The sequence below is a fragment of the Bos indicus x Bos taurus genome, chromosome 1, assembly GCF_003369695.1.
Source record: "Bos indicus x Bos taurus breed Angus x Brahman F1 hybrid chromosome 1, Bos_hybrid_MaternalHap_v2.0, whole genome shotgun sequence".
NCBI classification, from domain to species: Eukaryota; Metazoa; Chordata; class Mammalia; order Artiodactyla; family Bovidae; genus Bos; species Bos indicus x Bos taurus.
In genome coordinates this window covers 94286527-94313559 of record NC_040076.1, presented here as the reverse complement: position 1 = coordinate 94313559, position 27033 = coordinate 94286527, and the positions used below count along the sequence as shown (strand labels likewise).

At 40.0% G+C, this 27033-nt stretch overlaps 1 protein-coding gene across 2 annotated transcripts in view; it reads right to left on the bottom strand.

Annotated features, from left to right (window-relative positions):
• The window catches only part of NCEH1 (neutral cholesterol ester hydrolase 1), a 64029-nt gene that overhangs the window by 35746 nt on the left and 1250 nt on the right, over window positions 1-27033 (bottom strand). Inside the window, exon 2 of one of the 2 annotated variants that reach the window (XM_027540902.1) lies at window positions 1289-1359. The exons of the other annotated variant lie outside the window; for it this stretch is intronic. The gene's annotated coding sequence lies outside the window, so the exon portion shown is untranslated. The remainder of the gene's footprint in view (window positions 1-1288; window positions 1360-27033) is intronic. 2 annotated transcript variants of the gene reach the window in all.

Here is a 27033-nt window from a genome sequence, read left to right as displayed (position 1 = left end):
TCTGTATTGCCAAAGTACTTGCTTAGCTCCAAAAGTCCTCTAAATTTGAGGGGGATAACAGCTCATACATATTGACATTTGCACACAGGCAAATGGAGTCACGAAGAGTCAGACATAACTTAGCAACTAAACAACAACAAATCACTCTTCTTCACGTGAAGTCTCAGGCCACAAGTGGTCCATGAAAGGTGTCACATAGGCATGAAGTGGGGGCCTGGACTGGAACCCACTCTGGCTCTGGAAACCTCAGCCATCATCCTCAACTGTCACTCACTAGTCAATTGATTCTCAAACCTACTTCATGAAACTGGAAGACATTACATCTGGAACGACCCTTAAGTTTCCCATATTACACAAAGGGAAACTGAGGCCTGGAATGGATATGTGACTCTCCCAAGATCAGCAGCTCTAGCCATGAACCCTCTGGGCTGAGGAGGCCCCTCCATCTGCCCCTTTTTTCTCAGCTCTTCCTCACCAGCACGTTTCTTTCTCAAGCCTTTTAGCAACTTGAGACAAGATCTGAGACTTGGAGATCAAATTTTTTTTCCAGTGTCCCATGTCCATGGTCATAAACAAATGTCCTTCATGAGGCTACACAAGCTGCAAAAAGCCTCCCTTATTGCCAGGACAAGTAGTATTTGTTTTCATCTGAGTGTTCCAAATAGCAGCTGACTCAAGGCAGCACAAAAGAATTAAACTTCTAAACAAAACCTCCTAAACTTCCTCTGCTATAGACAGTACAGAGCTTGCCCACTCATGCCCTCTGCCTGACTTCACAAGTGTGTTACACAAGATACTGCAGGAGTTGAGTTAATCTTTTGCTCTATGTAAAGTGCAGAGAAGAAAATTTGATATCTCTTTGAAAAACTGTTTATTAAATGGCATATAGACCCAAAAGATAAAAGGCAAATGATTTTTATAGATATTAACTACACGTCAGAAGAGCCAGATTCAGATGCTAACTATAGTAAGCTAAGATCTCTTTGTGTATATTGAGAATGTGATTATAATAATTCAATAGATACTATATAAAAATCAAAATACATAATAAAGTATAATATTTATAATAATTATTCTGTATATTGCTTTACAGTTTATAATCATTTGAACTTTCTGAATTTCACAAGAACCTGTGAAACAGGAAGAGCAGATATTACATTTTTTGTTTGTTTGTTTCAGGCTTAGAAACGTTAAATGCCTTGCCCAGGATCAAAGAACTCCAAGTGACAAAGTACTAGAACCCAAAAGCCCAACTAACTGCCCTATCCCTCTGAATGTTATTACTTACAGGTCAGAAGAAAATCACAACTAAACCACTGTTTAAAGCTGAGTTTCTCCCATCACACAGGTTTTGAACACCTAAACAAATAAAAAAGGCCTAAAATCAGGCTGGAGAGTGCAAGAAGGTCATGAAATTTATCTCACCCTACCAGCTACAACTTCTCTTTGCCAGCAGATCTTCTGGGCTGGGTAGCAGGACTAGTTTGCCTAGGTAAACAGTGCCTAAGAAAACTGGCATCAGTGCAAAAGCCAATGGCTCTACAAGCAATTGGAATTTCTACAGCCAGCAGTTTCAAGTTAATACAGCTCAGTCACTTGTTGGCCTGAGGCATTAGGAGACAGGCTGGACCACCGGGCTCAGGAAGGAGAGCAGAAGGCAGGGCTGTTGTGAAAGAATAAGTGTTCCCCAGTGATGGAGGTTTTACTTTTACCCCAGGAGAGGCTTCTCAATTTAACAGATTCAGGAAATTGAAACAATTTACTCTTTACAAACTTTTATTCATGATTCATAGCTACAACAATCTAATGTGGTTAATGCATAACCTATTAAGTCTAAGTCAAATATCTGTACAGCAGATGAGATAACTATACAGTGGTCCTCAGTACCCACAGGGGATTGATTCCAGCACCACCACCTCCAGCACATACCAAAATCTGTGGGTGTTCAAGCCCATTATATAAAGCGGCATAGTGCAGTAGGCCCTCCACATCCAGAGCTTCAAGGATAGAAAACTGATCCAGGTGAGCAACAGCAGAAACTAAGGACTGACTGTACTTCTGTCCTAACATAAATTTATAAGTTACATATCCCATCATAAGGAAAATGGTCCATGTCTATGATATGACTTTGAATCTCTCTTTACGATACATTTAAAGAACATCTATTCCTCCTCTCTTGCTTGAGCCTCCTCCCCCACCCCCGTTTCAATCCTAGGGAAGTGAAAGTCTGGTCCCAACAAAAGATATAGAGCCCAAATGAAGAGACAAAAGGAGTTTGGCACACCAATAGGTTAGTAAATTGTTTGGTTTAAAAATACACTTAAAAAAAAAAAAAAGATCCAAAATCCAAACTATAATATAAAAACAGTAGAAGTTATAAGACATATCCTGTTTGCTATATAGTCTCATTTAACACACTGCATTTTTAATTTACGTATCTTGTTCATGAACATAACCAAATCTTTGAGTCCAACAGTGATATTTATGGAGCTCTGTAGTTCTACCAATATCTTGGATGGCACTGCAATTTCCCTGAAAAGAAGTGTTACTTCTCTATGGTTTAAATTATGTTTTCCCCAAGGAAATGTGGTTCTTTGTGAACTGCATTTGAAGGAATGGAGCAGAGAACTCTTACACAATATAGCAATTTATACTTATTCTTTGATGGCTAATTCTAAAATAAGATCCCTTACATTATTTACCATAAATATACTGATATCTATTATTTATAATAGAGTGGGGTGAAGCTGGAATACACAAAAAAGCTTAATAATCAATAGAATGCCTTAAGGCAACTTTGTTCCTTAGAGGTAGCAAGGTCACAATATATTTAATTTATATTTTAAAGTATGTCCTTCTACTTTTTGTATCAAAGAGAATTCTTTTTGTAAACAAAAATAATTTAAAGAAGTTTTTCTCAGCTGGAAAGCTGATGGTCCTCCCTATCAGCTGCTTTGGAATGCTTTGAGAATAAACGACGTTTTAATCAGCTCACACTTCAACAGCTTTAACAATAATACAAAAGTGTTGAGGTCCTTTAATGGACCGGAACTTGGTGGTCCAGAGTCAACAATAAGAAAGTAAAGGAGAGAAAGAGGCTGATATTCCTTGGTTTACACTGAAAGCCAAGAAAGCCCCTGCACAGGGCTTGCTCTGTTCACGGAGGCCTCAGGCACCCTCTCAATGGGGTGAAGGCGCAGAGCACCTTCTCGAGAGGGTCTTAGAAGCCTGGGCAGGAAAGTGAACTCAGAGAGCCTCTGCACTCCAGGGGATCAGCCTGAAAAAGAGAGAGAGGGAGAGAAAGAGAAAGAAAGAAAGAAAAAGAAAGACACGGGGACCAGAGCTCTGATGGAGCAAAGGTGTTTTAATCAACATGGTGTGGGCATATATACTGTCTTACAAGGTAGTTATTCTCAGCAAAGGTAAAGATTAAAATTCCAGACTTACAAAACATAGGCGATCCATATTAAAGAGAGAGAGAGTTGTAAACAATCACTTTTACCGTATGGTTCACAAGAAGGAAGAGGGTACTTATCACCATATAGAAACACTAATGAAGGAAATGCCTGGATTCCTCAGTCCTGGGAGAGGCTTGCCTCTCCTTCAGGAATTAATAAGGAACAGAGAATCCCTGACAGATCCAAAACAGCACACAGGAAGCTTCCTGACACAAAAGTATATATATATATAACTAATTCATTTTGCTTTACACCTATAACTAACACAACATTGTGAATCAACTATACTCTAATAAAAATTTTTTTTAAATACACTTATTTTTAAGAGAAGGTGATTGAGAACTGGTTCTTTTGTGCCTTATCTCTATTATCCTCATTACATAATCAGGAAAGTTGTCTAGTCCGAGATTACACAAAAGGTGTTTCCTAGACTGGCAGCATCTGAACACAAATTCTTGTGGCTTACCTCTGGGAGTAGGACCCAGGAATGTCTCCAAGTAGTTATTCTGCACATTAGAATTGCCTATAGAGCCAGACATCCAGGAATGTGAAGTCAACTACGAACAAAGCTAGTGGAGGTGATGGAATTCCAGTTGAGGTATTTCAAATCCTGAAAGATGATGCTGTGAAACTGCTGCACTCAATATGCCAGCAAATTTGGAAAACTTAACAGTGACCACAGGACTGGAAAAGGTCAGTTTTCTTTCCAATCCCAAAGAAAGGCAATGCCAAAAAATGCTCAAACTACCACATAATTGCACTTATCTCACACGCTAGTAAAGTAATGCTCAAAATTCTCCAAGCCAGGCTTCAGCAATACGTGAACTGTGAACTTCCAGATGTTCAAGCTGGTTTTAGAAAAGGCAGAGGAACCAAATTGCCAACATCTGCTGGATCATCGAAAAAGCAAGAGAGTTCCAGAAAAACATCTATTTCTGCTTTATTGACTATACCAAAGCCTTTCAGTGTGTGGATCACAATAGACTGTGGAAAATTCTTAAAGAAATGGGAATACCAGACCACCTGACCTGCCTCTTGAGAAACCTATATGCAGGTCAGGAAGCAACATTTAGAACTGGACATGGAACAGCAGACTGGTTCCAAATAGGAAAAGGAGTACGTCAAAGCTGTATATTGTCACCCTGCTTATTTAACTTATATGCAGAGTACATCATGAGAAACACGGGGCTGGAAGAAGCATGAGCTGGACTCAAGATTGCCAGGAGAAATATCAAGAACCTCAGATATGCAGATGACACCACCCTTAATGCAGAAAGTGAAGAGGAACTAAAAAGCCTCTTGATGAAAGTGAAAGTGGAGAGTGAAGAAGTTGGTTTAAAGCTCAACATTCAGAAAACTAAGATCATGGCATCCGGTCCCATCACTTCATAGGAAATAGATGGGGAAACAGTGGAAACAGTGTCAGACTACTTTGGGGGGCTCCAAAATTACTGCAGATGGTGATTGCAGCCATGAAATTAAAAGACACTTACTCCTTGGAAGGAAAGTTATGACCAACCTAAACAGCATATTAAAAAGCAGAGACATTACTTTGCCAACAAAGGTCTGTCTAGTCAAGGCTATGGTTTTCCAGTGGTCATGTATGGATGTGAGAGTTGGACTGTGAAGAAAGCTGAGCGCCAAAGATTTGATGCTTTTGATCTCTGGTGTTGGAGGAGACTCTTGAGAGTCCCTTGGACTGCAAGGAGATCCAACCAGTCCATCCTAAAGGAGATCAGTCCTGAGTGTTCATTGGTAGGACTGATGTTGAAGCTGAAACTCCAATACTTTGGCCACCACATGCGAAGAGTTGACTCACTGGAAAAGACCCTGGTGCTGGGAGGGATTGGGGGCAGGAGAAGGGGACAACAGAGGATGAGTTGGCTGGATGGCATCACCGACCTGATGGACATGAGTTTGGGTAAACTCCAGGAGTTGGTGATGGACAGGGAGGCCTGGCATGTTGTGATTCATGGGGTCGCGAAGAGTTGGACACGACTGAACGACTGAACTGAACTGATACTATGTGCTTGAAGACTTCCCAGGTGGTGCTGGTGGTAAAGAGCCCGCCTGCCAGTGCAGGAGACTTCAGAGATGTGGGTTTGATCCTTGGGTTGGGAAGACCCCCTGGAGAAGAAAATTTCAACCCACTCCAGTATTCTCGCCTAGAGAATCCCAAGGACAGAAGAGCCCAACAGGCTTCAGTCCATAAAGTCGCAAAGAGACAGACATAACTGAAGTGATTTACCATGCACACACACTCTATTCAAAGTGTGCAACAGTCTCTCATCAGGCAGTTTTTGTTGTGACTGATTTTCTTTGCAATGTGTGAAAGCCCTGGGACAGAGCTGCCAAGGGCAGGGCTTGCAAATGACAAGCCATAGAGGAACATCTGGCCTACACTGGCTTCCTTCAGGCTTGAATGATCCCTTCCCCTGAACCCTTCCTTATCCTTCAAGACACCTCCTCTCTGAAGTCTGCTTCCCTTCCACCCTTGGCACAGAACGGATTTCTCTGCACTCCGTGTGTCACACTGCGTGTCAACATGTAGCTTGAACGTATCTCCGTTTCTGCACCTCTCCTCTCTCAGTGTGAAGTTTGATTTGTATCCTGCTTCCCCGTCAACTCTTTGAGGGTAGGAACCCATTTGAAGACATCTGCATATTCGAGCAGCTAGTGCACAGAGATGAATGGATGCGGAGCAGGCCTGATGGCTGCTTCAAAGTTGCTGAACAGGAGAGGCTTATATTTCCCTGCATCCTTTGTGCAGGAGATCCGGTCACAAGCTTGCCCTCTTCCAGTCCTCCAGCCCCTCCCAGGCTTGGACCAGTTTCTTTCCCTGCAGCTGGGCCCCCACAGGAGCCACCCCTCCCCTTGGCCACTTCTCTAACTCCAAAGATTCGGGGAACTAAGGGCCCTCGGAGCTGAGCCAGATGGTGAAGGAGGTAGTGACGTGATGCCCAGTGCATGATGGAGAATGAGAGTGTGCTGGTCACTTGGTAGAGGAGCCTCAGGCCCTAGAAGAGAATGTACCAAAGCCTAAAAATGACTTCAGTGAGAGCTTGACTCACTCTGAAAAGCTGAGTCATTCCCCTCAAAAAGCTGCAGAAGCAACAAGATCAGATAGAAGTTAAATTTGAAAGAATTTCAATCTCTGGCAACAAGCATAATGACATCTGTAAACTCTTACTTGTCAAGATCCACTAGAACACAGGTAAAATGGAGGAACAGGCATGGACCTTAGAGGCTGAGGACTCAGGGACAAAGAGGTGGGAGGAGGAAGAAGAAGACAAACACAATGGGCCCAGGATCTCCCCTCCGAAGTGTCTGATGACTCAGAGAAGTAAGAAGGGACACAGGTTGAAGAGGAGAAAGAAAACCAAAGGAGAAAACAAAACAAAACCCAACTGAAGCATTTAGAAACATGGGTGGACTTAAGAAAGGCTCAGGTTTTTCATTAAAATACAATGTGAACTTGTTATGACATTATTGTGCTGTGTTGCATCCTGTGCTCAGTCGTGTCCAACTTAGTGCAACCCCATGGACTGTAGCCTGCCAGGATCCTCTCTCCATGGAATTCTCCAGGCAAGAATACCAGAGTAGGGTGCCATTTCTTACTCCAAAGCATCTTCGCAATCCAGCAATTGAACCCATCTCTTGCATTTCCTGCATGGGCAGGCAGATTCTTTACCACTAGCACCACCTTCATTTTTTCATATCTATTAAATTTCCTTAAAAACTGATTTGGGAAGAATTGCCTAGTCCAACCCCTTTGTTTTACAATCAAAGCTGAACTGATATCTAACCCAGGCCCTCTGCATTGGGAATGTGGAGTCTTAACCACTGGACCAAGAGCAAAGTCCCATATTATTTCATTTTTATCCTACATCCATTCAATATAGGACTGTGCTGGGTTTCCTCAGTTATACAGCTTTATGCAACACTGAACACTGGGACACAGGCCTGCAAAGCCATCCTAAGGATCCTTCCCAGGGCTTACAGGGAATTAGAGGAACAAGTGCAGAACATAATGTTCTGCATTTGACGATTTGAGGCGATTTGAAGGTGACTCTCCAGATAGGGGCTTTAGTCTCTAGGTGAAAGAGTTAGGTAAACCTGGGTCTCTCCTAAAACTTGCTGGTGCTTGCCAAACTACCCCCACTTCCTGTCCACACTTCCTTTTCATTTTCTCCAAGTTTTCCTAGTTGGTGCTAGAGATCTTACTAGTCTAAAAATCAAGGTCTCCTGTCCATTTTTTCTTGAGGGAGAGAGAGCTAAGAAGCAATAACACAAAGAAGGAGTTTTTAAAAAGTGGAAAACATGCTTTGCATAAAGAAAGATGGACCAAGTGTTTGCACAAGCTGCTTGCTACTTTTGCTATGGGCATTTCCAGAACAACTGTAAAGTGAATAGACAATGATGGGAAGAATTAAAGAATGGATGTCAGATAGTATTCGCTGATGAGGGGCAGCCCAAAGTCTGCTAAACAGCTCCTTTATCCAACCAAACTCTCAGACCTACTTACAGTTCCCCTAACTGTTCATTCTTACCAACTTGCTTTTGATCACATTTAATATTCTTTTCTTCCTCTTTCCCCTTTCACTCGCCTGCCTGCAATGTTATTCTGACGCATTCTTCAAGACACATCTTTGATTTTAACCCTCTCAAGGTCGATCCAGTCCTTCTCTGAGCTTACAGCCCTTGTTAACTCCACTGCCCATTTGAAAATTACCCATGTATACTTATTGCCTCCTGACACCTCTAGGTTTATGCATCTGTATGATTTTACTGGCTGTGTACATTATGTCTTGTTTCCCCAAGACATAGATTCTGAACCATTCAAGCATGGGAACCTTTTGGAACACTTGTGCAAAATTAAAAATATTTGTTAACTACATGAAACATTAAATGAGTGTTAACTGTAGAAAATAGGTCATGAACTCGTGTCTTCAGGGGTCAAGATAGTGCACACAAATAAGTAAAACAGATGTAAGACATCAGGAAGTGGGGAGGTTTGTGGCAAACTGGAAAAACAATGCCCTGAATAAGGAAGAAGCTGTGGGCCTCCCCAGGTGACTGTGTGATGTGGCAACTCTGGCCCAGTGTTACCAGATGATCTGATTTTTCAAGAAAAGTAGGAAGTGTGGATTACTGTGTGAGATATTTTTAATTTTAGGTGTTGGCAACGAAGTTTTAAATGTTTAATAAGCAGTATGGGCCAAAAATAACATATCTGCATGTCAATCTGTAGTTCTCAAGCTTGCTGTTTCAGTCAGATCACTTTTTTTTTCATACAATGTCCTATTCCAAAACTTGGACAATAATAACAAAATTAAGGCATAAAAATAGATATCGTCGACTTTTTTGGTTTCATTTCACGTTTTAAATTGCAGTGACACATAGTAGTTTAAGTAGAAAGTAGTGACAGTGGGATTATGGAGAATCTGAATGAGAGCTATGGACCCTCCCAAGGACTGTACAGGCTGATGCACTTGTCTCTTTTTAAAAATTATTTTCCCTTAAAGAAGATGTGGTACATATATACTACAGTGGAATATTACTCAACAATAAAAATAAAGAAATATTGCCATCTCTGGCAATATGGATGGACCTAGAAAATATCACACTAAGTAAGTCAGACAAAGACAAATATATCACTTATATTGAATCTAAAAAACAATACAAATACATGTATATACAAAACAGAAACAGACTCACAGACACAGCAAACAAATTTATGGTTACCAAAGGAGAAAGGGAGTTGGGGAAGGATAAAAATAGGAATATGGGATTAACAGACACAAACTACTATACAAAAAATAGGTTAGCAACAAGGGTTTATTATATAACACAGGGAACTATATTTAATTTTTTGTAATAACTTATATTCGAAAATAATCTGAAAAAATATGCATAACTGAATCACTTTGCTGTACACCTGAAACACAATACTGTAAATCAACTATACTTCAAATTAAAAAATTCTTTTTCCCTTAAAGCCATACAGATTTCCTTCTCCTTGACTACAGTCTTGTTAGCAGTAATTATGGTCATTCTTGAGGGATCACAAAAAAAAAGGGGGATAAAAACTAATTTTTCTGAGACAATTGGGTTAGAGTAAGAGGATAAAAGGAAAGTATGTTTAAGAGACTCTAATATGATATGACATATGAGTATGAAAGGAGGTCCAAACTGCCTTAATGCTACCTCCTTCTTGGCCCTCCCATCCCAAGGATGCCAGGAGGTGACATCCAGCTATTTATGACTGGGTGTTACAATGATCGGTGCCCAGTACTGTGCTAAGGGTCACTGGCCCTTCTCCTTGAAGTTGTGAAAGTGAAAGTCGCTCAGTCATGTCTGACTCTTTGCAACCCCATGGACTATACAGTTCATGGAATTCTCCAGGCCACAGTACTGGAGTGGGTAGCTATTCCCTTCTCCAGGGATCATCCCAACCCAGGGATCGAACCCAGGTCTCCCACATTGCAAGCAGATTCTTTACCAGCTGAGCCACAAGGGAAGTCCACCATGCAATATAACCCGAGACTTATTACTCACTTGACAATACTCCCTATATAATTCTGTATACAAAATGAATCTAATTAGTGTAATATCTCTCTTTGGGATGTTTCATGGACCCTCTGAAGCATCCCAAAGTTAGCTAGAAATCTTCTTCATTAGAATGATTTAGGAAGCTTTGTCAACAAATATCAAAAAGGTTTAGAACACTCAGTCAGATAGGATTATTGAAGTTGACAGATGTGTTAAACATTTGGTGATAACCCACAGGTGCTCTGGACATGCAGATCCCATAATTCCAACAGGAGTGGAAGCTGACAGTCCTCACACAAACTGAAAACCAAAGCAGCTTCCATAGCATGTAAATCTAACCCTTACAAAGAAGTAAGGAGTTCACATATGTAATCTAACTGACCAAAAATACTTTTTACAACTACTTTCAGAGACTTTGGTTCACTCCTTTATACCCTTAATGGGGGCAAATCCTCTTTCCCTGAAGTTGGATTTTATTTCTGGTAAAGCCAAAGTTCCTCTAGATAACAAGACGTGTGATGAAGCTGAGGATCACACTTCATTCATAAACAAGATGAAACCATAAAGTAATGAGATTGACATTCACATGCACCTCATGAAATGACTTGAAATGAAATTTCTTAAAAAATATTTTAGACAAGTTCTGAGTACAAGCAAGGCATCATCATTAGATTAAAGCTTAGAGGAAGATACCTGGAGGAACAGGAACTTTGTTAACAAGCTCCTATATTTCCCTTTGAAGGGCAGCATAGCAGATTGCAAAGACCAAAGGACTAAAATAAAAACAAACACGTCTAAATTCCTTCTTAGCCGCTTACCAGCTGTATGCGTTTTGCAAAAATATTTTACTTGTCAAGTATTTTTTTTTAATGAAAGTTTCTTTATGGTGTTACAGTGAGACTGTAGGTAAATTTTTCTATTTTCTAAATTTTTATAGCATAATTATGTACCTCATGCTATATAAAATAATTCAGTCCTCGAATTTACTAAAGGAAATATGCTTTTAGGGAGAAAAAAATTTCAGTGGCTGTGATAGAGATTACATTCTCCACCCTCTGACATCTACCTACTGCTCAAACAACCTTTTACCTACTCATATTCCTACACACCACTGACCAGTACACACCTCTGCCTGTAAAACTTGCCTGTCCTGCCCACGTAGTATTTACTTTCCTCAAAGGTACAGAAAGCTGAACTGCAGGGCTCCATCTTCTAATGGAATTTCTCCTGCTTTACCAAATTCCAGTTCCTCCTTCAGTGACCATCTCAAATGTCCCCCTCCTCTGTGACACCTTGTCCAACTCACTTCTCAGACAGTTGCTCCTGCCTCAATGCTCTCTAAGACCTGGTTCAAGTTTCTAATTTTGACACTTGCTGTATTGTCATTATGAGTTTCAAGGTCTCCATCTTTGTCCCCCTTGGTCTATTATTATGCCTGATACATAATTAGTGCTCAGTATAATTGCTGATGATACCACTCTAATGGCAGAAAGTGAAGAGTAACTAAAGAGCCTCTTGATGAGGGCGAAAAAGGAGAGTGAAAAAACTACTTTAAACTCAACATTCAAAAAACTAAGATCATGGCATCCGGAAGACTCTTGAGAGCCCCCTGGACTGCAAGGAGATCAAACCAGTCAATCCTAAAGGAAATCAACCCTGAATATTCACTGGAAGGACTCATGCTGAAGCTCCAATTCTTTGACCACCTGATGCAAAGACCCTGATGCCGGGAAAGACTGAAGGCAAAAGGGAAAGGGGGTGATAGAGGATAAGATGGCTAGGTAGCATCACCTATTCAATGGATAGAAATTTGAGCAAACTCCGGGAAGTAGTGAAGAACAGGGAAGCCTGGCATGCTGCAGTTCAGGGTCACAAAAAGTCAGACACCACTTAGCAATTGAACAACATAACTGCTGAATGAATGGCTTATATTGCTGACTATACTTTCTTTCACTGTTGCTTCAAATTCCTGCTTTCTCAGGAACTTTACTCCTTATCATTTCCTATTTGGGCTCTTCATGGACAGGAAATAGGAATCCTGGGCAAAAGCAAGCACATTTTACTGGTTGGTCCTATTGATGATGATGCCTTATTTGAGAAGTAGGATGTACAGGCAAAATTTCCTGTCTGGTTTTTATCACCAATCTTCTTTATTGTGGAAGCTGTCCAGGGGCTTTGAATTACTTATCCTCAATTCACTTAGCAATTACGAGAGTATTTATCTTCTGCCAGGTACTTTTAGGAGCTGGGTACACAGCAGGGAAGCCCACAGACTTCCTCCCCTCACAAAGCTTCCAACCTAGCAGGGGAGACCATTACTTAGAGAGAGAAATTACTTAGAAGGAATAAAAGAAACAATCGCCAATAGCAATATGTTCTATGGAGGGAAAAATCAGGGTAGAACAAGAGAGGAAAATAGGGGTGAGATAGAAACTAGACTGGGTGGTTAAAACAAGAGGTTTCTAATCACAGACACCTAACCCATTTGATGAACATACAAGAAGTTCTCGTCTCATAAGGCACCACAGCTGCCAACAACTGCAGTGTTTCTTTCAAACTTTAAGCAAAGAAATACTTTCTGAAGCAGTACTTTAGCAACATAACAAGAAAAACAAAAATTTCTTTAAGTTGGTCTAAGGCAAAAAGCGTCTAAAACCAAACAACAGTAGAAAGACAAATTGTTTTTCAATCAAATTATGTTTTTGGCCACTAGAATTTAAATGTTATTCTACTAGTCTGTAACACAGAATATTTTTAATAAGTAGTTTAAAGCTTATTTCACCAAGTTGTACATTTTGTTGAAAAATCATATATTGGTTGTATGTTTTCATTATCATATTGGCTTACTTAAAGTTACCATAATTAAAATAGTGAAATATATCTTAATGACACAAGACTGAGATTAGTTCCACCTATGTCCTAGTTATGCAAAGATCTCCTTTACAAGTTTCATAGCTCTCTGAAATACAAAAGAAATAACTCCTGGGTATGTGTCCATGCTGTCCCATCTCAGGGATTTGCACCTGCTGTTTTCTTTTCCTGGAATGCCCTTCTTTCCACATCTGTGTGATGTGCTTCTTTTCATCCTTCCAGACTCAGCTGAGCCTGCACTCCCTCTGGGATCCTCTGCCTGAGTCCCCCCTGGCACACACACAGAGGCTTCTCTGCTGGGCTCCCATAGCACCCACTAAGTACCACGAACCATAGCACTTAGTAGGCCTTGTTGAGAGTGTTTCCTTGGTTTTTCCAAACTAGAAATGTGAGCACCTCAAGGTCTCTACAGTGTGTGACACCTCCTGGGTGATCAATAAATTGCTGAAAGCATACTGGTACTTTAGAGAAAGCATAATGCACCATTTTCCTCCATAAACAGAAAGAGGAAGAAGTGTAACAGAGCATAACACTATACATTAAGCATCATTTCAGTGGTTACAAAAGACCTTACGTAAACCCAGCTCTCCCACATGCACTAAAAACCACAGGAACCAATCTTTAAGGAGACACCTTTAAGGATCACAAGTATATAGAACTTAAAACATGCTACCCAGGATTGTTTCAGGTTCTCCGAAATCTGAAAATGGAAATAAAATAACAAAAACAAAAAATGGGGATGGGGAAGATAATGGCAGAAGACATTTAACCACTAACAACAATCAAATGAAAGTCCAACTTTTTAAGCAAAAATTCTAAGATTTCCCCAAAAACATGCTTTTAGGGAGCCAGGAAATCATCTGGTGTGACCCTCATTGGAAAGCAGACAGGAAAAGCTACTTAGTCTATAAGAGTCCAGATTTTAAAATATGTTTCCACATAGTTGAATCAACCAACACAAATTTAAAGATAGTCATTTGAGGACGAAGAGTTTCTTGGCTTTTTATTTCCTCTTGTTTCTTAGTTTTATAAATATATTTTTTATTTTCAAATATACATTTACTTCTTCAATGTGCTACTGCTGCTAAGTCACTTCAGTCGTGTCCGACTCTTCGCGACCCCATGGACTGCAGCCTACCAGGCTCCTCTGTCCATGGGATTTGCCAGGCAAGAGTACTGGAGTGGGGTGCCATCGCCTTCTCCGAATGTACTACTAATAGTTATAGATTGATAATTTTTATATATTTATATATAAACCTGTTTAGCACCTCAGTAATATCCATTGGTAAACTCCATGTCAGGTTCTTTTAATTACAAGCTATGAAGGAGTTTTTGGCTGTTTTCCATCATAAGTGATAGCTCAGTAACAACATGGCCAAAGTTAAAACGCTATTTTTGGCAGACATCTTTGAAATCATTCCAACAAAGAGGCTAAAGGCTGAGACGCTGAAATGTAAAAGCCACTGTTGCCTGAAAGTACGCTTTGTGGCTGACCCACTAAAAGGTCCACCAGGATGCCCAATGAAAGGGCTTGACTCCATCCTCAGATTTCTCATTTCTCAGAGAAATCTGACACAGCTGACCACCCCCTCCTGGTGGAGCCTTTGTGGGTTTTGGTTTCTTTGACACTGTTTCCCCAGTTTTCCTTTGTTCCACGACTGCTCTGTCTCCTTTGTTGGCTCCACCTCTTCTCGCCAATTCTAAAACCACTCTCTTATTCAACCCTGTTTCCTTAGGGGATTTCAGGTCTTTAGGGAATTTCAATTACATTGACCTGCCAATAAGTTTCTCCATATTTCCTGTATTTCCTTTATATTGGTGTTGTTTTAGTTGCTAAGTTATGTTCGACTTTTTTGCAACACAATGGACTGGTTCTTCTGTCCATGAAATTTCCCAGGCAAGTATACTGGAGTGGGTTGCCATTTCCTTCTCCATTCCTTTATATTACTTGCCATATATTTTTGGCTTAGGGTTTTAACTCCAGGAAGGCCAAGTGCTATTTGTTTTGTGAATTGCTATAACCCCAGAGCCTGACATTTACTGATTACTCAATTAAACCAATGATAGAGGCCATGGTGAATTTCTTTTATTATGGTGGTCAAGCTGAAGACATCTGCCTTTAGTAACTTTAAAGGTCAAAGTCATATTTTCCAACTTTATAGGTCAGATCTGAGCCCAAAAGATGGCAATCATTTGAGCAAATTCAAAGCCCTTTGTTTAGGAAAGTATCAACCCTGCTTGCAAGTGCTTCTTTACTATCTTCACAAGTGTCAGATGGCTCACATCAGGGCAGAATTCAAGTAAAGCACTTTCATTTACGTAAAAAAATGTCATGTCACCAACTGTACCTTAGATTCTTAAAGTCTAAGGAACTCTTTTCAGGGACACATATTATGCTAAAACCAACGGATATCTTGGCAGAGTCTGACAAAGATCTTTGACATAAGACAGTAATGGTCTAAAAGACATGCAATTTCTTCAGTTTTTAGAGTACTAACTTCAAAGCCAAAACGCTTGAATTAGCATTCTGGCTCTAGGAGTGTAATCTGGGAAAGTTACTTAACCTCTCTGTGCCTCAATCTCTACATTTTTAATATAGGAATAATAATAATAACACAATAATATAAATGTGTTGACCTTTAATAACAACACAGGGTTGTTATAAAGATTGAGTTAATATGTGAAATGGTTAGATGGCATATGTTACCTCTATGATGATGACTCACATATCCAGGTAGAACATCAGCAAACTAAGCCCATAGACTCCAAAATTTTAACTACAGGAAGAGGTTTTTCCTTCTTACTATATACCAATTGCTATGCTAAGAATGTTACATACACAATCACATTTATCATAGAAAAAGCAGGGGAATTCCAAAAAGCATCTACTTCTGCTTCATTGACTACACTAAAGCCTTTAAGAGTGTGGATCACAACAAAGTGTGGAAAATTCTTAAAGAGATGAGAATACCAGACCACCTTACTTGCCTCCTGAGAAACCTGTATGCAGGTCAAGAAGTGACAGTTAGAACCGGACATGGAACAACGAACTGGTTCAAAATTGGGAAAGAAGTATGTCAAGGCTGTACATTATCACCCTGCTTATTTAACTTATATGCAGAGTACATCATGTGAAATGCTGGGCTGGATAAATCACAAGCTGGAATCAAGACTGCCGGGAGAAATATCAACATCCTCAGATATGCAGCTGATATCACTCTAATGGCAGAAAACAAAGAAGAACTAAAGAGCCTCTTGATGATGGTGAAAGAGAAGAGTCAAAAACCTACCTTAAAACTCCACATTCAAAAAACTAAGATCATGGCGTTCGGTCCCATCACTTCATGACAAATAGATGGGGAAAAAATGGAAACAGGGACAGATTTTATTTTCTTGGGCTCCAAAATCACTGCAGATGGTGACTGCAGACACAAAATTAAAAGATGGTTGCTCCTTAGAAGAAAAGCTTATGACAAATCTAGACAGCATATTAAGAAGCAGAGACATCACTTTGCTGACAAAGGTCCAGATAGTCAAAGCTATGGTTTTTCCAGTAGTCATGAATGGATGTGAGAGTTGGACCATTAAGAAGGCTGAGCACTGAAGAATTGATGCTTTTCAATGGTGTGGAGAAGACTTCTGAGAATCCCTTGGATAGCAAGGAGATCAAACCAGTCAATCCTAAAGGATATCAACCTTGAATATTCATTGGAAGGACTGATGCTGAAGCTGAAGTTCTAATACTTTGGCCACCTGATGCAAAGAGCTGACTCTTTGGAAAAGACCCTGATGCAGGGAAAGACTGAGGGCACAAGGAGAAGAAGAGGATGAAATGGTTGGATGGCATCACCAACTCAATGAACATAGTTGGAGCAAACTCTGGGAGAGCTTGAAGGACCGAGAAGCCTGGCATGCTGCAGTTGATGGGGTTGCAAAGAATTGGACACAACTTAGCAACTGAACAATAAAAACAACAAGCCTCGAGGGAAGCACTGTCATTATTCCACTTTTATAGATAAGGAAACTAAACCTTTTGAGTTTTAAGTTACTTAAGAGTTTAAGGAACTTGCCCAATTAGTCTCATGACGAGTAAATGGTAAAGCTATGATTTAAGCCCTGTAGCAGGAGCCAACATCAGGCTAGGTAAAAATTTTCTACAGTTGTATAGAAATCCATGAATTTGAGAGCATTAGCAGATTGACAAGATTAAAGGTGAAAATTAAAAAATAAAAAACTGCACACTACTATTGGAGTATACTGCAGACGACTGCCAAAAATCAGACTAGGACCAAACATATTAATTTTGTGATGGGTTATTATTCCAAGTGTTTTACATATTAACTACTGTGGGATGATGACAAACAATAAAGCTTTGGATACATTATCATTTGCAACCTTCAAAATAACTTCAGGAGCTAAGTATTATGACCAGTTACTAGATCAGGAAACACTCATAGGTTAAATACAAGGTCATAATCACACAGCTAGTATAGCTCAAGTTGGGATTTGAGCACAAGTCTCCCTGACCCCCAAATCCATGCTCTAGAACACTATGAAAATGGACCCTCGAATTCTGTAAATAAACCGTCAGTACCATGAGGTTTAAATAAAGATTGATAGTCAATTAAATATGGGACTCAACTAAATATTCTTTCTTTAAAATTCAAAATACATGTCAGTATGATAGGGATTCTGAAATGTTTCACCATTAAAAAAGAAACCCTGATTAACTCTGTTTAACTCAGCATTTCCTAGTCTTATTTACCAATGAACACTTTTCAGTGTATAACATATACTAAAACCCTTCTAGGACTAAAATTTGTAAACAGTACATAGCAGGCTCCTTGCCCACGAGATGCTTTTTCAATGCGGATTTACACAAAAGATTTGCGGGTGGAATAAGAAGGGGAAAAAAGGGAGACTGAACAATCTAACAGGAAGCTGTGGAAGATAGCTGAAAGGGCTATGGAATCCAGCAGGCCAGGTTCACAGCCAGCCTCCCAGGCAGTCCCGTCTGTGAACCACTCAACCTCACTGAGTTTCTATGTCCCTTAACTGAGGACATTAACTACTATTTCACAAGGTGACTGTGTTTATTATTCAATAAATGTATCTATTATTATGCAGGCACCTACCAGTAATCTTATTCTATTAAAAGTCAATCATCTTTTAAAAGCAAAATTGATTTGTCTTGTGAAGAAAATCAAGGAAGCAGGGATTACGGCTCCTCTGGACTGGCTTCTCTCCAACAGCCATGAAATGGAAGTGACTGAAACCTTAGGATAGAGTGACTCTATTTTTAGAACTGATGCATAAAGTAGGAACAGTGAAATAAACATCTTGTGTTTTAGGAAAGTAGACTTCAGAATGGTCAAGAAAAAGGTAATTTGTGTCCCAGGGCAGGGACAATATTATAGGACAGGTGGCACAGAAGAGTGTCGGTCAAATTAATTTCTCATGGGGCATTCATCAATTATCCATTCTGGAGGAAAAGAGAAAAAGAGAATGATACCAAATAAATGTGGGAATTTGCCAGTTATCTTTTAAGGAGGTGGCCTGTAATATAACTAACATTTAGCTAGAAACACATGATTCATTACAAATTTAAAAACAACCATAAATCTACAAAAATATTCTGAGGAAATCAGAAACCCAGAAAACAGCAAGGCTTGCAAAAAACAAACCAGAAAAAAGTTTCAAAGGACAACAAAAAGCCATTTTGGGATAAGTTCAGAGTCAGAAGCACAGGAAAGCACCAGTTCTGATGTTTGGGGCAAATGAAGTAACAGGGAGGACTGAAAGAAAGCAGAACTATGAATTCTTACTTCCTCTATCACGCATTATCTTCAAACCCCTCTCCCCACTCAAAAACCCAAAAAACAAAAATACCAAAATAGTAAGAGAAAAATTATGTCTATGATAGGTGAGGAAGCTTATGATTTGGTGGGGAGTTTGTATGTAAAGAAATATCAACATTAGGGAACATACAAGGGCCATAAAAGAAAAACAAAATGCTAGCAGTGTATGAAGGAGAGAGAGATGAAGGTTGACTGGGGAAGAGGGGAAGTTTCCAAAAGAAATGATCTTTGAGTGGGTGTTGAAAGATGTGTGGGGTGTTGGCTAAAGCAAGAGGGTGGGAGGGCATGTGAGGCAGAGGTGACAACAGGCAGAGAGGTGTCAGGCTGGTCATGGGGACACTGTGAGGCTAGATTCAGCAGACTGGTACCAGTTTGGAGCAGGCCCTAAGTGCTAAAGAACTTAGTGCTTTCATTCTGCCACTATCCTAGAGAACAGGAATTCCACCTGGTGTGAGGGGTGGGAGCTGGTTCCCTGGAGGATTAACAGTAAACTCTGAGCAGAGCAGAGAGCACAGCAATCATTCCATAACTTTGAGTTGATTATGCTGATGAATGCATGTCACATAAATGCAGGCTGAGCATATGTCCAAATTCGTCTGGGAATAGTTCTGGTTTAAAATGGTTGTCCTGTCATGATTGTCAATAGCAACCCCTATTACTCTCAGACATGGCATGGTTTGAATAATAAATTTTGAGGCTACACTAGGTACATGCAACTTTGAGGCTACCCTAGGTACATGCCACTTGGGGACAATCTCTCTGTGTTTAGTAGCAATATACATGTATTTAAAGAGTTACAAACTATAGGGCTTCCCCGATGGTGCAGTGGTAAAGAATCTGCCTGCCAATGCAGGAAACACAAAAGATGCGAGTTCAATCCCTGGGGTTGGGAAGATCCCCTGGAGGAGAGCATGGCAACCCACTCCAGTATTCTTGCCTGGAAAATTCAATGGACAGAGGAGCCTGGCAGGCTACAGTCCATGTAGTAGCAAAGAGCTGGACGTGACTGAGTGACTGAGAGTACAAACTATAGCAAAGAGAGCTTCCTTACAGTTTGCATGCTGTGCCATTAGCAGCCAACAGGCAGGCTGCTAACGGGTTACAGATGAGCTATAAGACGCTGAAAGTTAGGTGTTTTATAGAGGTAAAAACTTAAAAGCATTTTTTATAACTATTCAAAATCTATCAGAGTTGGCATTCTCTTTGAGAATGCTTTGTATAATTTTCTTTATGAATCCTGTGAATTCTGTCATTCAAGTCCTTACAGATTCCCCTAGCATTTCCTCTATGTTCCCCTGGCGTGTTTTACAAAGGTCATCACATCTCTTACAGGAAAAAAGTCTGGAAAACACCAGCGTAGATTTATTTAATAGCTGGAGATCAAAAAAAGTCAGGATACAATGTACCCATAATAAAGTTATCATGAGCATACCCACATGCATCCCTGCAACTATGAGTACCTGTCAGAGAGACAGCACCAGAGACAAAAACGGGCAAATCTATCATGCAGGACTTTGTTTTCAGGTCACTTGGCCCAGCCGTGAAAAAACGAAATTAAGAGTCTAGCAATTTTCATTCCAGTCCTGTTTTGCCACTATTACTCATGTGAACTTGGGAGTGTCATTGACCCTTTCAGAACCTGTTTCCTCACTCGACAAATGGAAATAACTAATGTCAGCCAGTTATTTACTGTAAAAGTAAAATGAGATCATGTAAGTGAAACCCTTTGTAAAACCTGCAGTGCTATAAAAATGTAAGGTATAACCAAAGAATTATGTTCTTCAGGGTCTCATTCTCTTAGGGCTGGCCTTCTCTTCCTCTCACTGGTGAGCTCCTGGGGTTTTCTTGGTAGGATCCCCCCATCCTCCTCTCACTCTAAACACATTCATTCCCACTGCTCGCACCATTACCCATGCACTGACCTCTGCCAAGCCCATATCTTAAGCTCAGCGCTCTCTCTCTCCCCCAAATTCAAACTATTTATGAACAGCTACACTTAAACTGGTCCCATGGACACTTCAAAGCAAGGTACCAAACTCTATGACCTTCACCCTCAGACCTGCTCCTTTTCCTAATCAGGCTTGTTATCAACATTCACCCAGTTACTACAGAGTCTGTCCCAGAAGTCATCTTTGACTCCTTTCTCTCCTTCACTCTTGCAGTCAGCAACTCTGGCCAGCCTCACTCCAAACCCGTCCCATTTTATTAGTTCATGCTCTCCCCTCTCATCTGGATAATTGCTTCTCAAGTGGTCTTTTGCCCTCATTTATTTTCTTAAACTCTAGTCTCTATACTGCCACTGAGAAAACCGTTCTCATATACAGATCTGACCATGTGATTTCCCTGCTAAAATCCTTTCAGTGGCTCCTTCCTGTTCCACAGAACCCTTCATTACCTGGCCTGTTCTTCCTTTCGACCTCACCTCTCTGACTTCTGAGCTTTGCACTCCAGGGCCACTAGGAACTACTTTTAGGGCCTTAGGTTGTACCATCCTCTCCCACTGGAACATTCCCTTTGTCTGGGATGCCCTTTCCCCCCTCCTTTCTCTCCTTCTTGTCTTCCTCACCTCTTTCACTCAGCTGGCTCTTATGGAAAGTCAACCTAGCACAACGGTTGAGCTCTTAAACTCACAGTAACACAGGCTCCACCTCTTACAAGTTTTGTTATCAAAAGCAAGTTACTTTTCTTTACAGTTCAGCTTCCTCCTTTGTAAAATAAGGAAAATAAGAACACTTATCTCATAGAATTATAGCACAAACTAAATGAACTGTATGTAAAGCACACAGCACAGTATCTGGCACAGAGTAAATGCTCAGGATATACTTAATAGACGTTATTTTTACTGTAAATGGGCTTCCCTGGTGGCTCAGATGGTAAAGAGTCTGCCTGCAGTGTGGGACACCCAGGTTTGATCCCTGGGTCAGGAAGATACCCTGGAGAAGGAAATGGCAACCCACTCCAGTATTCTTGCCTGGAAAATTCAATGGACAGAGGAGCCTGGCAGGCTAGAGTCCATGAGGCTGCAAAGAGTCGGACATGACCGAGCGACTTTCTTTACTGTAAATGCTCACTCAGCTTTGATAATTCAGAGCTGATATCAGTGTGAAAGGGAAACATCTGCTCCTGATGCCAAGGTCAACATTGTTGTTGTTGTTTAGTTGCTCGGTCATGTCTGACTCTTTGGGACCCCATGGACTGTAGCCCGCCAGGCTCCTCTGTCCATGGGATTTCCCAGGCAAGAATATTGGAGTGGGTTGCCATTTCCTTCTCCACAGGTTAACATTAGGTGTCCTTTTTAAGGCAGCAACCTATAAATGCCTCTATCATAATTCTTCTTCTATCATTCAAGTCACATCACATTCTATAACTGTCAGTAGACTTATCTCCCTTCACTGGACTGTAAACTCGTAAAGGTTAGACATGTGTTTTATTATTTCATCAACTCCTAGCATTGCTGTTCATTGAATTAATGATGACTTTGGAATTTTAACTTTATTAAGGATAGGATATTAAGCTAGGATATCGATTTTATTTTGGAAACACTAAAAGACTGTTAAAATTTCATACTATGACACATCTTAGACTAGGTAGGGAAGATAGTTAGGCCTGTCATCATGATATTTAATTACATGTCTTTCTTTATAAACATAAATGAAGGAGAAAATAAATGGTAGACAGTTACCATATAGTTTCATTTGTCAGTAAAAGTAAACATATGCTCACTAATTTAAAAGAACTAATTGTGCATTAATAGGATGGTTAAGAACGATTATTACACTTTCACACCTCAGAAATATTTTCATATCAAGCTCAGGCCACATGTTAGCAATAGGATATCACACTAAAATAAAGTAATAAGGTTGGCATTTCTGTGCTCAGAGCCATATTTGTAGAGTTTTAGGAAAAGTAAAAAGGATACTGGCTAAACCTCAATACAAAATAAAAAGTTTAAAAAATAAAGAATTAAAAGGAGAACTACAAATTAGGCATTATCTTACACACTTGTAGTTGAATCAATCTGACTTTAATATTTGATTGGATCCACCAGCAGGTTCTGTCTACCAAGACCAACTCATTTTGCTCACCTGTCAGAACTAATACTAATTAAATATTGTACCCTCAAGCTATTCTTAAAGCCATTCTGCTGCCAGGTGTGTTTAAAGAAAATTTCACTAAATCAGCTAAAAATTACTGTGCTTAGTGAGCGAAATCTCTAATTTACATGAAGAAATATGTGTCAAGGCAAGTCTAGAAGGCAATAAGCAAAACTTATTATACACTAATGTTTTAAAGTTAAATTTAGGAGTAAACATTCCAGTTCATGAATGCTCATGAAGAAGGTTACCAAGCTGGAGTTCTGCATGACATCCAGCTGAGCTGTCATTTAAAGCATACCCACACAGCCCAAAGGCACATCATGCACAGAGAATTTAGGTGAGGTCACATTCGATTTCAGCAAGTTTGAGGACATTTTACAGGATGAAATACCTTGTTCAACTAGTCCAAAATCACTGTCATTTATAAGAAACAGAGGAAGCATTCAGCAGAAATATCAGCTTCAATAATCTCTCTTTTATATTATGTCACTGAAAGGATACATAGGGTAAGAACTAGAAAGTTAAGAGGTGATTGAGGTAAGAAGTCACGCTCTGGCCCATTATTACCTTCAGTCAACATCTTTACCACCCTCTCTAAACTGTACAAAACCACTCCCTCCTATAAGCTCCTGTAACTGTACCTCTTCTGTAATACTTGTCAGCGCTTGCCTTTTTAATAGCTATACGTGAGCATAGCTTCTTCATCGTACTAAGCTGCAATTTCTGTGGGTCAGACTCACGCACTAAGCTTTCAATCTGTGTTACATCTAAGTGACCGCACATGAAACCTGCTATCACGATAGTGGTCAAAGGATCCAGGATGCCTTTTTTAAAGAAATCTATTTTAGGGAATTCCCTAGTGGTCCAGTGGTTAGGACTCAAAGCTTTGAGTACCTCAGTGCCATGGCTGGAGTTCCATCTTTGGTCGGATCCCACAAGCCATATGGCACAGCCAAAATAGAAAATAAAATAAAATTATCTTCTTCATAGTACAATTACTGAAATACTAATCACATTGATATGTATGTGCATTTCAATTCCACTTTAGAAGTAGAAAACCTACTACAAAAAAAGCTTTTAATTAATTTCTTATTTCATGATCATTGCAGAAAAACTATACAGATAGGAAACCTGAAGATATAATCTTATGGCCCAGAAAAAAAATCACTATATTTTAAATTACGTCCAGCTTTTTCTATACATCTATATATAGATTTATAAAGCTATCTGTTTTGATGTATAGATATTTCAAATGGTATAATGGCATATATGCTTTTTGTAGCATTTTCTCACTTACAGCTCAGTATAAGTCACTTGTACCTCATTAAACTTTACTTTTACAACTTAACTGTTTGACTGCATAGTTTCCAAAATATGGGTTTACCATATTTACATAGTCTTTTATAGTTCTTAAGTTTTTTAAAATAACACTGAAAATAAAAAAAAGAAAAGAAAGGTTGCTGAACGTTCTCTCATATATTTCATATATGGCAGTGCTTTTGGACTAGTTTAAAAAGATTATTGTACCTATGAAATGTTTCTATCTTTATAGCTATAGCTTTGACTATATGCATAATTACGTGAATTCATCCAAAGGGATTTTTGGGTCAAAGAATAAATACTTCCACAGCTTCCCATGGACACTGCCAAACTGCCATCAAAAAAGTTGTTAAAATTTACATTTTTTTCCAGCAGTGTATACTTCTCAGTATCTCTACCTGTATCAGGATTACCATTTTATAAAAATTTTTGCTTGCACAGCACTTTGAAATGTCTTCAGAACGTCCACCAAACTCCTTCCTTTTGTTCCCCTAATCTTCATCTACATCTCTCTCCATTGCCCTTCCCAGACTATTTTTGTCTGTGTTTTTCCACTGTCCAAGTCTTATGATGGCTTTGCTATCACACTGAAAGATGCCTGGCTATTTTATCACCTTAGAGCCAAAGTATCAGCTGACTAATCTGATAAACATGCTAATGTAAAGGGCTCCTTTCCAGTAACATGTATGCAATACAACTTGAACAGTTTAACAAAAATATAATCTACATCAGCAGTGTATTTAACTTACACAGTAGTGGTCCTCAGTTTTTGCTGCGCACTGAAATCACCTTGGGAACTGTTTAAAATACTGCTTCCTGGGACTCCTCTCCCAGAGATTCTGCATAAATTTGGTATACGTTGTGAACTGGGCATTAGGATTTTTGAAGGCTTCCTAGGCGACTCTAATGTAGCATCTGTGTTTGAGATGACTTGAGAAAGATCCTAAGTAACTTCTTCTTAGGTAGTATTGAAGGACCCCAAGGAAGAAAAGCACAATGAACATAATCTCAATACTCTGACTCATCTGCAGAAGATAAAGGAGATGAGAAGGGACAGGGAGTGGTGAAGCATTTGCCAATGACAACAGAATAAAAGTAGCATTCACTTTTTTTTTTTTTTTGGCCACACCACATGGCATCTTAGTTCCCCAACCAGGGATCAAACCCATGCCCCCTTCAGTGAAAGGCACAGAGTCTTACCACTGGACCGCTAGGGAAGTCCCAAGCCTTCACATTTCTTGATATTAGGCAGGTGCCTGCTGTATTAAGTTGACCAAGCCTTACCTCTGAAGTAGCTTTTGTAATGGAGCCAATCAATTCAAAGTAAAATGATGTGGGCAAAAAACTTTATGCCAGGCAATTTAGTGGTAGCATCCCAGGTTTCAATGAGGTAGTCTACTTCCAGTTTACGTTTATTTTATTGTTTCAACAAAGTTGAGCAGTACTATAGATTTTCCCCACAACTCACAGTGGCCCTTTGGGACAATATGTAGAAGAATATTGGAGTGGGTTGCCATTCCCTTCTCCAGGAGATCTTCCCAACCCAGGGATTGAACCCAGGTCTCCCGCATTGTAGGCAGACGCTTTTACCGTCTGAGCCACCAGGGAAGTCCACTTAGAAGAATAACTACAACCAATTCCAGCCATTAAAATACATTACAGCACTCTTACAAAGCATCAAAAGCTATCAGCCCTACTATACAAGGAAAGCTGAGGGTCAGAGAAGGTTAGTTAATGGGCTGGCCTCTCAGCCAGCAAGTGGCCTGGCTGAGGAGGGATTCAGGGAGGCATGACAGTCATGCTCTGTTTACCACCAAGTGTCAAGCACATTGCCTTTTCCCCAGGACAATTTGAAGTGACACTGGTAAATTGCTTTCCAGGGTGGAATATGCTTTCTTGTGGGCTGAATGATCTTTCTGATGTTTTACAGTTCTGAAGACAAATGATAAGAACCACTTGTGTGCTAACTCAACCCCAGCCACAGTGTCCAGTGAGGATACTCTGCTACCTTATCTGTCTCTGTGACCTGGCACTATTACATTATCATTCCCAAACACCAGCTAAGGGCACACGCTGCAGATGACTGTAAGGTCCAAAGGTCTTACTGGACTGGTTGCTTTGTTGGGGAAGAAAGACATTTGTTCAATCATGGCTTTTTTCAAATTACTTATGATAGGGAAGATTTCCTTGGATCAGAAAGGAAAGAATAATCTCTGTGGCCAACACAGTAGTTTGACTTATTTTTTCTTTCTTTTTGTTTTTCTTATCATTAGGCATTATTCTTTTTACTGTAGAAGGCCATTTAAGCCACCCAGGTAAATATCATTGTATCCCAGAATCTTTAAAGGGTGCTACTCCCCAGCTACAAAATTTCTGGAGGAAGAGAGTGATTGCAGAGCATCCTGCACAAGACTGCCTTTCTTGGAGCCAATGCTAGAGAAGGGGATTGTCATTCTTTCGTCTTGTCAACATTGTAGTAAGCAGGAGGGAAGGAAGAGGCTCTATTGCCTCATAGACCCTTCCTAAGAGAAAATGCGAGACTTGAGGGTGGAAATGTGGCTGGATTCAAGAAAAGCAAAATCTTCCTAGAAATGTGCTATAATACCCTAGTTAAGGGATTTGTGATAGGACAACGCCTCAGAGACTAGGTAATCCTACACACAGTTGGAATGCACAGGGAAAAGGAATATCAATCCTCTAGGAAAATCCTGTTTGTTTCTTTTTCTTCCTCTCTCTCTCCCTAGTTGTCATTCTTTAAAGGAATTTACAAAAATAACCTGAGGTTAAAGCCCAAGGTTGGAGGAGGGGAGGAATCTCGGTCTGGGGGGAGGGTCAGGAGTTTAGATAGAGCAGGATGCTCAGAAAACCCTGTTCAGT